The sequence below is a fragment of the Pomacea canaliculata genome, linkage group LG2, assembly GCF_003073045.1.
Source record: "Pomacea canaliculata isolate SZHN2017 linkage group LG2, ASM307304v1, whole genome shotgun sequence".
NCBI classification, from domain to species: Eukaryota; Metazoa; Mollusca; class Gastropoda; order Architaenioglossa; family Ampullariidae; genus Pomacea; species Pomacea canaliculata.
The window spans coordinates 4,607,074-4,622,682 of NC_037591.1; positions in this window are offsets into that span (position 1 = coordinate 4,607,074).

Here is a 15,609-nt window from a genome sequence, read left to right on the forward strand (position 1 = left end):
GCATGGCACCGCGCCCTCGCCAGGTCCAGAGCACCACCCTGGCTGGAAGGCAGGGCTGGGGATTCTGGCATGGCACCGCACCCTCGCCAGGTCCAGAGCACCACCCTGGCTGGAAGGCAGGGCTGGGGATTCTGGCATGGCACCGCACCCTCGCCAGGTCCAGAGCACCACCCTGGCTGGAAGGCAGGGCTGGGGATTCTGGCATGGCACCGCACCCTCGCCAGGTCCAGAGCACCACCCTGGCTGGAAGGCAGGGCTGGGGATTCTGGCATGGCACCGCACCCTCGCCAGGTCCAGAGCACCACCCTGGCTGGAAGGCAGGGCTGGGGATTCTGGCATGGCACCGCACCCTCGCCAGGTCCAGAGCACCACCCTGGCTGGAAGGCAGGGCTGGGGATTCTGGCATGGCACCGCACCCTCGCCAGGTCCAGAGCACCACCCTGGCTGGAAGGCAGGGCTGGGGATTCTGGCATGGCACCGCACCCTCGCCAGGTCCAGAGCACCACCCTGGCTGGAAGGCAGGGCTGGGGATTCTGGCATGGCACCGCACCCTCGCCAGGTCCAGAGCACCACCCTGGCTGGAAGGCAGGGCTGGGGATTCTGGCATGGCACCGCACCCTCGCCAGGTCCAGAGCACCACCCTGGCTGGAAGGCAGGGCTGGGGATTCTGGCATGGCACCGCACCCTCGCCAGGTCCAGAGCACCACCCTGGCTGGAAGGCAGGGCTGGGGATTCTGGCATGGCACCGCACCCTCGCCAGGTCCAGAGCACCACCCTGGCTGGAAGGCAGGGCTGGGGATTCTGGCATGGCACCGCACCCTCGCCAGGTCCAGAGCACCACCCTGGCTGGAAGGCAGGGCTGGGGATTCTGGCATGGCACCGCACCCTCGCCAGGTCCAGAGCACCACCCTGGCTGGAAGGCAGGGCTGGGGATTCTGGCATGGCACCGCACCCTCGCCAGGTCCAGAGCACCACCCTGGCTGGAAGGCAGGGCTGGGGATTCTGGCATGGCACCGCACCCTCGCCAGGTCCAGAGCACCACCCTGGCTGGAAGGCAGGGCTGGGGATTCTGGCATGGCACCGCACCCTCGCCAGGTCCAGAGCACCACCCTGGCTGGAAGGCAGGGCTGGGGATTCTGGCATGGCACCGCACCCTCGCCAGGTCCAGAGCACCACCCTGGCTGGAAGGCAGGGCTGGGGATTCTGGCATGGCACCGCACCCTCGCCAGGTCCAGAGCACCACCCTGGCTGGAAGGCAGGGCTGGGGATTCTGGCATGGCACCGCACCCTCGCCAGGTCCAGAGCACCACCCTGGCTGGAAGGCAGGGCTGGGGATTCTGGCATGGCACCGCACCCTCGCCAGGTCCAGAGCACCACCCTGGCTGGAAGGCAGGGCTGGGGATTCTGGCATGGCACCGCACCCTCGCCAGGTCCAGAGCACCACCCTGGCTGGAAGGCAGGGCTGGGGATTCTGGCATGGCACCGCACCCTCGCCAGGTCCAGAGCACCACCCTGGCTGGAAGGCAGGGCTGGGGATTCTGGCATGGCACCGCACCCTCGCCAGGTCCAGAGCACCACCCTGGCTGGAAGGCAGGGCTGGGGATTCTGGCATGGCACCGCACCCTCGCCAGGTCCAGAGCACCACCCTGGCTGGAAGGCAGGGCTGGGGATTCTGGCATGGCACCGCACCCTCGCCAGGTCCAGAGCACCACCCTGGCTGGAAGGCAGGGCTGGGGATTCTGGCATGGCACCGCACCCTCGCCAGGTCCAGAGCACCACCCTGGCTGGAAGGCAGGGCTGGGGATTCTGGCATGGCACCGCACCCTCGCCAGGTCCAGAGCACCACCCTGGCTGGAAGGCAGGGCTGGGATTCTGGCATGGCACCGCACCCTCGCCAGGTCCAGAGCACCACCCTGGCTGGAAGGCAGGGCTGGGGATTCTGGCATGGCACCGCACCCTCGCCAGGTCCAGAGCACCACCCTGGCTGGAAGGCAGGGCTGGGGATTCTGGCATGGCACCGCACCCTCGCCAGGTCCAGAGCACCACCCTGGCTGGAAGGCAGGGCTGGGGATTCTGGCATGGCACCGCACCCTCGCCAGGTCCAGAGCACCACCCTGGCTGGAAGGCAGGGCTGGGGATTCTGGCATGGCACCGCACCCTCGCCAGGTCCAGAGCACCACCCTGGCTGGAAGGCAGGGCTGGGGATTCTGGCATGGCACCGCACCCTCGCCAGGTCCAGAGCACCACCCTGGCTGGAAGGCAGGGCTGGGGATTCTGGCATGGCACCGCACCCTCGCCAGGTCCAGAGCACCACCCTGGCTGGAAGGCAGGGCTGGGGATTCTGGCATGGCACCGCACCCTCGCCAGGTCCAGAGCACCACCCTGGCTGGAAGGCAGGGCTGGGGATTCTGGCATGGCACCGCACCCTCGCCAGGTCCAGAGCACCACCCTGGCTGGAAGGCAGGGCTGGGGATTCTGGCATGGCACCGCACCCTCGCCAGGTCCAGAGCACCACCCTGGCTGGAAGGCAGGGCTGGGGATTCTGGCATGGCACCGCACCCTCGCCAGGTCCAGAGCACCACCCTGGCTGGAAGGCAGGGCTGGGGATTCTGGCATGGCACCGCACCCTCGCCAGGTCCAGAGCACCACCCTGGCTGGAAGGCAGGGCTGGGGATTCTGGCATGGCACCGCACCCTCGCCAGGTCCAGAGCACCACCCTGGCTGGAAGGCAGGGCTGGGGATTCTGGCATGGCACCGCACCTCGCCAGGTCCAGAGCACCACCCTGGCTGGAAGGCAGGGCTGGGGATTCTGGCATGGCACCGCACCCTCGCCAGGTCCAGAGCACCACCCTGGCTGGAAGGCAGGGCTGGGGATTCTGGCATGGCACCGCACCCTCGCCAGGTCCAGAGCACCACCCTGGCTGGAAGGCAGGGCTGGGGATTCTGGCATGGCACCGCACCCTCGCCAGGTCCAGAGCACCACCCTGGCTGGAAGGCAGGGCTGGGGATTCTGGCATGGCACCGCACCCTCGCCAGGTCCAGAGCACCACCCTGGCTGGAAGGCAGGGCTGGGGATTCTGGCATGGCACCGCACCCTCGCCAGGTCCAGAGCACCACCCTGGCTGGAAGGCAGGGCTGGGATTCTGGCATGGCACCGCACCCTCGCCAGGTCCAGAGCACCACCCTGGCTGGAAGGCAGGGCTGGGGATTCTGGCATGGCACCGCACCCTCGCCAGGTCCAGAGCACCACCCTGGCTGGAAGGCAGGGCTGGGGATTCTGGCATGGCACCGCACCCTCGCCAGGTCCAGAGCACCACCCTGGCTGGAAGGCAGGGCTGGGGATTCTGGCATGGCACCGCACCCTCGCCAGGTCCAGAGCACCACCCTGGCTGGAAGGCAGGGCTGGGGATTCTGGCATGGCACCGCACCCTCGCCAGGTCCAGAGCACCACCCTGGCTGGAAGGCAGGGCTGGGGATTCTGGCATGGCACCGCACCCTCGCCAGGTCCAGAGCACCACCCTGGCTGGAAGGCAGGGCTGGGGATTCTGGCATGGCACCGCACCCTCGCCAGGTCCAGAGCACCACCCTGGCTGGAAGGCAGGGCTGGGGATTCTGGCATGGCACCGCACCCTCGCCAGGTCCAGAGCACCACCCTGGCTGGAAGGCAGGGCTGGGGATTCTGGCATGGCACCGCACCCTCGCCAGGTCCAGAGCACCACCCTGGCTGGAAGGCAGGGCTGGGGATTCTGGCATGGCACCGCACCCTCGCCAGGTCCAGAGCACCACCCTGGCTGGAAGGCAGGGCTGGGGATTCTGGCATGGCACCGCACCCTCGCCAGGTCCAGAGCACCACCCTGGCTGGAAGGCAGGGCTGGGGATTCTGGCATGGCACCGCACCCTCGCCAGGTCCAGAGCACCACCCTGGCTGGAAGGCAGGGCTGGGGATTCTGGCATGGCACCGCACCCTCGCCAGGTCCAGAGCACCACCCTGGCTGGAAGGCAGGGCTGGGGATTCTGGCATGGCACCGCACCCTCGCCAGGTCCAGAGCACCACCCTGGCTGGAAGGCAGGGCTGGGGATTCTGGCATGGCACCGCACCCTCGCCAGGTCCAGAGCACCACCCTGGCTGGAAGGCAGGGCTGGGGATTCTGGCATGGCACCGCACCCTCGCCAGGTCCAGAGCACCACCCTGGCTGGAAGGCAGGGCTGGGGATTCTGGCATGGCACCGCACCCTCGCCAGGTCCAGAGCACCACCCTGGCTGGAAGGCAGGGCTGGGGATTCTGGCATGGGCACCGCACCCTCGCCAGGTCCAGAGCACCACCCTGGCTGGAAGGCAGGGCTGGGGATTCTGGCATGGCACCGCACCCTCGCCAGGTCCAGAGCACCACCCTGGCTGGAAGGCAGGGCTGGGGATTCTGGCATGGCACCGCACCCTCGCCAGGTCCAGAGCACCACCCTGGCTGGAAGGCAGGGCTGGGGATTCTGGCATGGCACCGCACCCTCGCCAGGTCCAGAGCACCACCCTGGCTGGAAGGCAGGGCTGGGGATTCTGGCATGGCACCGCACCCTCGCCAGGTCCAGAGCACCACCCTGGCTGGAAGGCAGGGCTGGGGATTCTGGCATGGCACCGCACCCTCGCCAGGTCCAGAGCACCACCCTGGCTGGAAGGCAGGGCTGGGGATTCTGGCATGGCACCGCACCCTCGCCAGGTCCAGAGCACCACCCTGGCTGGAAGGCAGGGCTGGGGATTCTGGCATGGCACCGCACCCTCGCCAGGTCCAGAGCACCACCCTGGCTGGAAGGCAGGGCTGGGGATTCTGGCATGGCACCGCACCCTCGCCAGGTCCAGAGCACCACCCTGGCTGGAAGGCAGGGCTGGGGATTCTGGCATGGCACCGCACCCTCGCCAGGTCCAGAGCACCACCCTGGCTGGAAGGCAGGGCTGGGGATTCTGGCATGGCACCGCACCCTCGCCAGGTCCAGAGCACCACCCTGGCTGGAAGGCAGGGCTGGGGATTCTGGCATGGCACCGCACCCTCGCCAGGTCCAGAGCACCACCCTGGCTGGAAGGCAGGGCTGGGGATTCTGGCATGGCACCGCACCCTCGCCAGGTCCAGAGCACCACCCTGGCTGGAAGGCAGGGCTGGGGATTCTGGCATGGCACCGCACCCTCGCCAGGTCCAGAGCACCACCCTGGCTGGAAGGCAGGGCTGGGGATTCTGGCATGGCACCGCACCCTCGCCAGGTCCAGAGCACCACCCTGGCTGGAAGGCAGGGCTGGGGATTCTGGCATGGCACCGCACCCTCGCCAGGTCCAGAGCACCACCCTGGCTGGAAGGCAGGGCTGGGGATTCTGGCATGGCACCGCACCCTCGCCAGGTCCAGAGCACCACCCTGGCTGGAAGGCAGGCTGGGGATTCTGGCATGGCACCGCACCCTCGCCAGGTCCAGAGCACCACCCTGGCTGGAAGGCAGGGCTGGGGATTCTGGCATGGCACCGCACCCTCGCCAGGTCCAGAGCACCACCCTGGCTGGAAGGCAGGGCTGGGGATTCTGGCATGGCACCGCACCCTCGCCAGGTCCAGAGCACCACCCTGGCTGGAAGGCAGGGCTGGGGATTCTGGCATGGCACCGCACCCTCGCCAGGTCCAGAGCACCACCCTGGCTGGAAGGCAGGGCTGGGGATTCTGGCATGGCACCGCACCCTCGCCAGGTCCAGAGCACCACCCTGGCTGGAAGGCAGGGCTGGGGATTCTGGCATGGCACCGCACCCTCGCCAGGTCCAGAGCACCACCCTGGCTGGAAGGCAGGGCTGGGGATTCTGGCATGGCACCGCACCCTCGCCAGGTCCAGAGCACCACCCTGGCTGGAAGGCAGGGCTGGGGATTCTGGCATGGCACCGCACCCTCGCCAGGTCCAGAGCACCACCCTGGCTGGAAGGCAGGGCTGGGGATTCTGGCATGGCACCGCACCCTCGCCAGGTCCAGAGCACCACCCTGGCTGGAAGGCAGGGCTGGGGATTCTGGCATGGCACCGCACCCTCGCCAGGTCCAGAGCACCACCCTGGCTGGAAGGCAGGGCTGGGGATTCTGGCATGGCACCGCACCCTCGCCAGGTCCAGAGCACCACCCTGGCTGGAAGGCAGGGCTGGGATTCTGGCATGGCACCGCACCCTCGCCAGGTCCAGAGCACCACCCTGGCTGGAAGGCAGGGCTGGGGATTCTGGCATGGCACCGCACCCTCGCCAGGTCCAGAGCACCACCCTGGCTGGAAGGCAGGGCTGGGGATTCTGGCATGGCACCGCACCCTCGCCAGGTCCAGAGCACCACCCTGGCTGGAAGGCAGGGCTGGGGATTCTGGCATGGCACCGCACCCTCGCCAGGTCCAGAGCACCACCCTGGCTGGAAGGCAGGGCTGGGGATTCTGGCATGGCACCGCACCCTCGCCAGGTCCAGAGCACCACCCTGGCTGGAAGGCAGGGCTGGGGATTCTGGCATGGCACCGCACCCTCGCCAGGTCCAGAGCACCACCCTGGCTGGAAGGCAGGGCTGGGGATTCTGGCATGGCACCGCACCCTCGCCAGGTCCAGAGCACCACCCTGGCTGGAAGGCAGGGCTGGGGATTCTGGCATGGCACCGCACCCTCGCCAGGTCCAGAGCACCACCCTGGCTGGAAGGCAGGGCTGGGGATTCTGGCATGGCACCGCACCCTCGCCAGGTCCAGAGCACCACCTGGCTGGAAGGCAGGGCTGGGGATTCTGGCATGGCACCGCACCCTCGCCAGGTCCAGAGCACCACCCTGGCTGGAAGGCAGGGCTGGGGATTCTGGCATGGCACCGCACCCTCGCCAGGTCCAGAGCACCACCCTGGCTGGAAGGCAGGGCTGGGGATTCTGGCATGGCACCGCACCCTCGCCAGGTCCAGAGCACCACCCTGGCTGGAAGGCAGGGCTGGGGATTCTGGCATGGCACCGCACCCTCGCCAGGTCCAGAGCACCACCCTGGCTGGAAGGCAGGGCTGGGGATTCTGGCATGGCACCGCACCCTCGCCAGGTCCAGAGCACCACCCTGGCTGGAGGCAGGGCTGGGGATTCTGGCATGGCACCCACCCTCGCCAGGTCCAGAGCACCACCCTGGCTGGAAGGCAGGGCTGGGGATTCTGGCATGGCACCGCACCCTCGCCAGGTCCAGAGCACCACCTGGCTGGAAGGCAGGGCTGGGGATTCTGGCATGGCACCGCACCCTCGCCAGGTCCAGAGCACCACCCTGGTGGAAGGCAGGGCTGGGGATTCTGCATGGCACCGCACCCTCGCCAGGTCCAGAGCACCACCCTGGCTGGAAGGCAGGGCTGGGATTCTGGCATGGCACCGCACCTCGCCAGGTCCAGAGCACACACCCTGGCTGGAAGGCAGGGCTGGGATTCTGGCAGTGCACCGCACCCTCGCCAGGTCCAGAGCACCACCTGGCTGGAAGGCAGGGCTGGGGATTCTGGCATGGCACCGCACCCTCGCCAGGTCCAGAGCACCACCCTGCTGAAGCAGGCTGGGGATTCTGGCATGCAACCCTCGCCAGGTCAGAGCACCACCCTGGCTGGAAGGCAGGCTGGATTCTGGCATGGCACGCCCTCGCAGGTCCAGAGCAACCCTTGGCTGGAAGGCAGGGCTGGGGATTCTTGGCATGGCAACGCACTTGCTCTTGGTTGGCTTGGAAGGAGGGCTCTTGGGCTCTTGGCTCGGTCTGGCTCTTGGCTTTGGCTCTTGCTCTGCTCTTGGCTCTTGCTGGGATTCTTGGCTCTTGGGCTCTGGCTCTTGGCTCTTGCTCTTGCTCTTGGCTCTTGGCTTTGGCTCTTGGCTCTTGGCTCTTGGCTCTTGGCTCTTGGCGTCTTGCTCTTGCTCTTTGGCTGTTGGCTCTTGGCCTCTGTGCTTGGCTCTTGCTCTGCTTTGGCTCTGGCTCTTGGCTCTTGGCTCTTGGCTCTTGGCTCTTGCTCTTGCTTGCTCTGGCTCTTGGCTCTTGGCTCTTGGCTTGGCTCTTCTTGGCTCTTGGGCTCTTGGCTCTTGGCTCTTGGCTCTGTTGGCTCTTGGCTCTTGGCTCTTGCTCTTGGCTCTTGGCTCTTGGCTCTGGCTCTTGCTCTTGGTTTGGCTTGGCTCTTGGCTCTTGGCTCTTGGCTCTTGGCTGTGGCTCTTGCTCCTTGTTGGCTCTTGGCTTTGGCTCTTGGTTGCTCTTGGCTCTTGGCTCTTGGCTGGCTCTTGGCTTTGGCTCTGGGCTTTGTGGCTCTTGGCTCTTGGTCTTGGCTCTTGCTCTTGGCTTCTTGGCGTTTGGCTGGCTCTTCTTGGCTCTTGGCTCTTGGCTCTTGGCTCTTGGCTCTTGGCTCTTGGCTCTTGGCTCTTGGCTCTTGGGCTTGGCTTGGCTCTTGGCTCTTGGGCTCTTGGCTCTTGGCTCTTGGCTCTTGGCTCTTGGCTCTTGGCTCTTGCTCTTGTGCTCTTGGCTCTTGGCTCTTGGCTCTTGGCTCTTGGCTCTTGGCTCTTTGGCTTCTTGCTCTTGGCCTTGGCTCTTGCTCTTGGCTCTTGGCTCTTGCTCTTGCTCTTGCTCTTGCTGCTTGGCTTGGCTCTTGCTCTTGGGCTCTTGGCTTGGCTTTGTCTTGGCTCTTGGCTCTTGGCTCTCTTGGCTTCTTGGCTCTTGGCTCTTGCTTCTTGGCTCTTGTCTTGGCTCTTGCTCTCTTGGCTCTTGGCTCTTGCTCTTGCTCTTGGCTCTTGGCTCTTGGCTCTTGGCTTCTGGCTTGGCTCTTGTCTGGCTCTTGGCTCTTGGCTCTCTTCTCTTGGCTTCTTCTTGCTCTTGGCTCTTCTCTTGGCTCTTGGCTCTCTTGGCTCTTGCTCTTGCTCTTGGCTCTGGCCTTGCTCTTGGCTCTTGGCTCTTGGCTCTTGGCTCTTGGCTCTTGGCTCTTGGCTCTTTGCTCTTGGCCTCTTGGCTCTTCTTGGCTCTTGGCTCTTGGCTCTTCTTGGCTCTTGGCTCTTGGTTGGCTCTTGCTCTTGGCTCTTGCTCTTGGCTCTTGCTCTTGGCTCTTGGCTCTTGGCTCTTGGCTCTTGGCTCTTGGCTCTTGGCTCTTGGCTCTTGGCTCTGGCTCTTGCTCTTGGCTCTTGGCTCTTGGCTCTTTGGCTCTTTGCTCTTGGCTCTTGGCTCTTGGCTCTTGCTCTTGGCTCTTGCTCTTGGCTCTTGCTCTTGGCTCTTGGCTCTTGGCTCTTGGCTCTTGGCTCTTGGCTCTTGGCTCTTGGCTCTTGGCTCTTGGCTCTTGGCTCTTGGCTCTTGGCTCTTGGCTCTTGGCTCTTGGGCTCTTGGCTCTTGGCTCTTGGCTCTTGGCTCTTGGCTCTTCTTGGCTCTTGCTCTTGGCTCTTCGCTCTTGCTCTTCGCTCTTGGCTCTTCTTGGCTCTTCTTGGCTCTTCGCTCTTCGCTCTTCGCTCTTCGCTCTCGCTCTTCGCTCTTCGCTCTTTCGCTCTTCGCTCTTCGCTCTTCGCTCTTCGCTCTTCGCTCTTCGCTCTTCGCTCTTCGCTCTTCGCTCTTCGCTCTTCGCTCTTCGCTCTTCGCTCTTCGCTCTTCGCTCTTCGCTCTTCGCTCTTCGCTGCATCAACAACACATTATCAACATCATCATGAACACATCACTATCGCCATTGCCACCATCACCGCCAGGGCCACCACCACCATCCCCATCATCAACATCAACGAACATCATCGTCATCATTATCATCATTACATGAACACCAACACACAAATCTACACTTCCTTGAATATTCCTCCTTGAAAGCTCTCCTAAGCTTTGGGCCGCTGGGGTTGACGAGGGTAACACCCACTTCCCTCGGCTGACCAAGGTACGATATATCTACTTTCAATACAGAATTGCAGGTCATGTTTCAAAAAGTTTGTCAAAATTTATCTTTAAACTCCATCAAAACAGAGCATTAAAATCACAGAAATATTCAAATTGTTTTAAGTTAAACATCATAACACAGCAAAAAATTAGTGAAGCCCCAAAACTTTTTTCATAAAAGAACAGGTAAAACTATAGGTTAGATAGGATCCACTGCCGGTTACTATGTTTCAGACACAGAGGGAAAGAGTGTGAACGAAAGACAAGACTCAACAGTAGAACATTCTGAGGAGTGAACTATACAATCTCCACAGACCTGTAAAGCTGGAGACGGGGTATGCAGCCAACAGTCCCCCACAAACTTTTAAACTTTTAAACTTAACTAACTTGCTACACCAGGGATGAACAATATATACTACAAGCCAATGGCAGATGGCAGCACATCATCATCAACATTATCAACACAGCATCAATACCATCATCAAACACCATGATCATATCATCATCACCAACACCATCATCATGAAACATCACTATCATCATCACAATCATCACAATCATCAACACATCACTACCTCACAACCATCACCATCACACACACTCAACACAATCATCAGCATCACAAACATCACGAACAAACATCATCAACAATCATCAAGATCATCCTCAAACAAACAACATCAACAGTATATCAATGTCATAGGTGACTTTCAAAACTTCTCGTCTTCAGTATACCACATAATAATTATCATCTCATAGCATAGCATCAGTTAAAGCATATATCTACTTTCCAGACAGAATTGCAGTCAATGTTTCAAAACAGTTTGTCAAACTTTTTATCTTTACATTCCAGTCAAAACCAGAGCATAACTCACAGAAATATTCAATTGTTCTAAGTTCAGACAAACATCATAATATAGCAAGAAAATTAGTGAAAGCCCCCAACAAAGGGCAGCAAGGTTTACATAACTTACTTCAAAACACATCATTATTGTAAACCATAAAATATCATATCAAATGTCATAGATGACATTCAATTTCTCCGTCAGTCAGTTTAGTTAGACACTGTTATTTTAATAGTTACCAAAATTCTTACTTACGGTTTGATTCTGTCCAGTCCAGGAGGTTCACAGGTACACACACATCTGCACTTCCTTGAATAATCTTTCTTGAAACTTCCTTGAATATCTTCCTTGAAAACTCTCCTAAGCTGGGGCCGCTGGGGTTGAACGAGGCCACACCCCCTTCCCAGGCTGATGATGTCGTTTTCCCCGAGAGCGAGTGTCGAAGAGGTGGACACGCGTTTACGAGATACAACACTGGCAAACTCCTGAAATAGGGATGGCTGACGAGGCAGACATACTGACTGCTGACGATACACTTCAGTATCTCCGAACCGCAGGTGATGACTAGGCAGATACACCCGGTTGGCGACGATACACTTCAATAACCAGGAACAGCGGGTGCTTGCTGGGCAGATACACCTAGCTGCCGATGATACTCTTCCAATCGTCGTTTTTCCTCGTTAATACCTTGTCTAGGTAACTCCTCTCCTGGGTAATTCCTCATCCTAGGTAATTCATCTCCTGGGTAATTCCTGAAATGCTTACTTGGCTAAATGAATATTCGTCTTGCACTTAATCATTTTTACAAAAACCACAACACTCTTTCCATTATCATCATTTATACACACCACTTATAAACACTTATAAATACCAAATAATTCTACTTAGACAACTCGCACAAAGAACTCGATGCTAACTAACTATACCCTCTTGCTGTTCTCAGTTCCACGCTAAGAATGTAAAGTTTCTTATACTTGTCATTACGTCTGTCTACTTGCTGATCATAATGGGATGACATCATTGAACTATGTCCGATGACTAGTGGCCACACTTGAAAAATTAGAGAAAGTCGAAGATAACACTTACAATTCCCGTCAGTCCGTGGTCTCCCGATATACGATACTCTCACAAGAAATGTTCTTTCCCACCCAGTCACTGCTAGGCAGGTGCGCGGACACACTAACAATTATACTAACACGGCACTGCACATATTGCCATGGAAACACTAGTGCTGGTAGACACTTCCAGACTCTTTGGCCAGGACATTAGTGGAAACGTCGACAGGATGCTCGATTCCTAGGCGACCGACAAGGGAAGAAACTGTAGGGATACCCGGATCGGTTCGAGCTACCCATTCCCCCCCTCCACCCCTGGGTGGATCCGGTGTAGGTAGAAGGCTCTCAGGCCCTCCTATAGTTAGGGATCCGTCTCAGAGGGTCCTCCTTAACCATTCCTCCATATTAATTCTTGTAACTTAATTACTAATGAGACTCTACCATTCACTGCTACTATTAGTCTACCTCGTGTTAAACTCATCACGTGATTTCTTATTGAACGTAAGATTTTTCTCATTAAACAATGTAACAATACTTTTTCCGTGATATCAGAATTTAGAATTCATGACTATATAAAAGCATATTGGTTTACCTTACCTGGGCAAGGAACTGAAAGCACAGATTCCCCTGTCTTTATTCACACCTGTACAGGTAGGACCAAGCGTCTCGGCGGCTACGTTGGGAATGTCACACACTGTTCAACCAATACAGTGAAGGTTGGCTGCCGCTGTTCATTTCTCGTCTCGGGCACTCTGTTCTTCCTCTGCATGTGGCATCTGTTTACAGGGCTGGCTGCCTTGCCGTTATATAGCCTCAGTTGCTGGCACGGCGTAAAACACAAATTCCACCCCCCACCACCCCCACCACCACCACCTCACACACTGCTCACGAAGCGAAAAACCTGGAGATGAACTGTCGTCACTAGAGTCACGTGTCATCACTTATGCTCCTGCACGGGGTTTAAGAATTAGACCCTTTTTTTTTATTCTCACGCAGTACACACACTCGCACGCACTCGCGAACTACGCTTACACGAGAAATAAGACATTTCCCTGACACACAACATTGTCCTTCTCTTGTAATCATCGTGTAACTAGCACATGTTTTTTTTACTCTTCTGTTTATTTTTGTATGTGAGCACACTTGTTAGTATCCCTGCAAGATGAAAAGCTTTTACGGTATGTTGTCATTCCAAAATACAGACATAAAAAATAAAATATATTAAAACAGAAGAAAAATGTTAGTTTCTCGCTGTTTTGAATTGTTTATTTTAATTTGTACGAATTTCTGTTATCTTTATCAAGATGCATCCTGAGGAAACTTTTGTTTACAAGTAAATCACACAGGAAAAGGAAGCATGCACAAGTTGACTTTTTCTGTTCATTTATTCCTTCTAGTCTTTCCGTTTACATTCTAACGCTTTTCTGTTGAAAGATGAAGTCACGTTTACACCAGATACAACGATGTCTTTAATTATACTAATTTATATTTTTATATCGAGTCGGGTATAAGCAGTAATAGTGTGTGGGATAACCGTTACCGACAACCCAGGTTCTTAGTTGTGATACACACACACACACACAAACAAAAAGAATAAATAGACAGAAACAGGAGACAGACGCACGAGTTAAACAGACATTAAACGATTTTCGTTTCGCTGAAATCTTTATGAGGATCGCACAGCATAATAATTTTCTTTCAATGGAAAACTAAAGTGAAATCGGATTAGTTCACAAGTCCTTTATTTTCCAAGACATGAACTGTAATATTGTGTCAAATAAAAATGATTTCGTCGTCAGAGATCAACTCCCGAGCGATTATAATAATAATCTTCATCATCATCATAATCATTATTTGCTGGAAATAGCAGTAATTAAATGCGACTTTTTCTGTAAAATCTTTCGTAAACCTAGGCTTTTACAATCCATTTTTAAGTTAGTCATACACACAATTGTTGCACAGACACCACCACTACCACCCGACTACATTCCAAATACATTCACGCATCAGTTACAAAGATTTCGAGTTCCTGTCATTGATGTTTTTCAAGCTGTTATTACATGCTGTTCTAGGCTCCAATGGTCTCATTCTTGTAAAGCCTTAAAGTTTATTTCTTGCTGTTATCACTCATATCTCTGTCTTTCTCTTCCTTAAATATTAATAATCAGATTTGTAAAACAATTTGTGTGGAGGTGATCTCAATGCACTGAGCACAAACGAATAAACAGCAATTAACCGTAAAACAATCAAACAAACTTTGGTGTAAAATTTATACCAGTCTCTCTGATAACATTTTCAAAGGTCCATCTGAATTAAAATGTTGTTGAATTACTTAGTTAAGCTATTAAAATAATACTCAAGCTAATAACCTGAGCATTTGACTATGTGCATAGATGCCACACTAAACAAATCTTTCAAACTGACAGAGAACTAATCAAAGGGACGTAAGACACATAAAAGGTTTCGCTTGTTATCTCCCATTCATCAGTGTTTTGCTCAACCTGATCCGCACTGAAAAATTGTTTTCTCAAGATATATATAAATAATATAATCAAGTCTTTAAAAGAAGATAGAAGAAATCAATGTTTACTTCCTTACTGAAATTGTTTATTTTAATCGGTCTGTTTTTGTTATATTTAGCAAGATAGCCCCTACGCTACGGAGACGGTGTTCGCGATCTTCATGCACTAGTGTAACGTACTTGTAGTTGAACATTGTCTCGGTTGCTTTGGGTCCTCCTTTATTTTACCTTTACCTGTCATCAGTTTTAGGCCTTGAGTTATTTTGCATGTTACAATAAGCTTTACGCAGCCTTTCATAGTGTTTAAAAGTTGTTGAATTAGCCCCAGAACAAGTTTCATAGCTGGCAATGAGTGAAGCGGAGGGTTTGCTTAGCACGGAGGTGTCATTAATGTTGCTGACGTCACGCTTCCGAAGTTTTTCCCTTCACTTAGAAGTTTACAAAAAAAAAATATAAAAAAAAATCAGCAACAGAGAATGCTTTTTCCAAAAAGTGTTTTCTCTTCGGTGCTTCGTTCAGTGCTGCATCGGATAGCTTCTCACTCTCGTCACGTGAGTTTCCGTGTCTTACAACTGCTTTCGTTCGCTATTTCATCGCACACGAGACGACACAAGTTTCACGCAAAAATGTATTCGTTCACACTGCGAGGACAAACGCACGATACGTGCTGAGTCACTCACGCGAAGAAGTATGTAAATTTAAAACGGATTTATTGACATTATATTTACACGGGCAAACAGAGATCCATCCTACTCGACACACATACCTGACTCCTACACCGCAATTACCAATCGCTGAATTCTTTTAATGCCTATTTCTACTTGCGTTTCTAAATTACTGATAATTGAGGGGAGAGAAAAGGGATTTCGGGGTATATGAACCACTTGAAAGCGGACTAAACGACCTACACGGGAACCCCCCCCACACACACACACATACACACTCGAAATAAGGTTAAAATGAAGGGGGAAGAGAGGTAGGTGGGCCACTTTGTCAGCGGACCGGAACACCTAAATACATAGATGGTACAGTGGTGCCTTTCTTCCTCACTCGCAATAAGAGAAACCTAATAGGTGAAATTTTTAAGAACGTGATCCACCTGTAAGCGGACCGTAACACCTACACGGTGCAGTTGTGCTTCTCCCGCGGTTAAAATATGGGACACATCGAGAAAGAGTATTTCGAGATAGGTGAGCCACTTGACAGCGGACCATATCTACACGGTGCAAAGCTAGGTACTTCTCCCGCACTCGAAATTAGGGAAGGAATTGCTTCCCTCGCACTGAGGCCAACAGGGTGTCCATCTATAATTATACATAAAAAATAA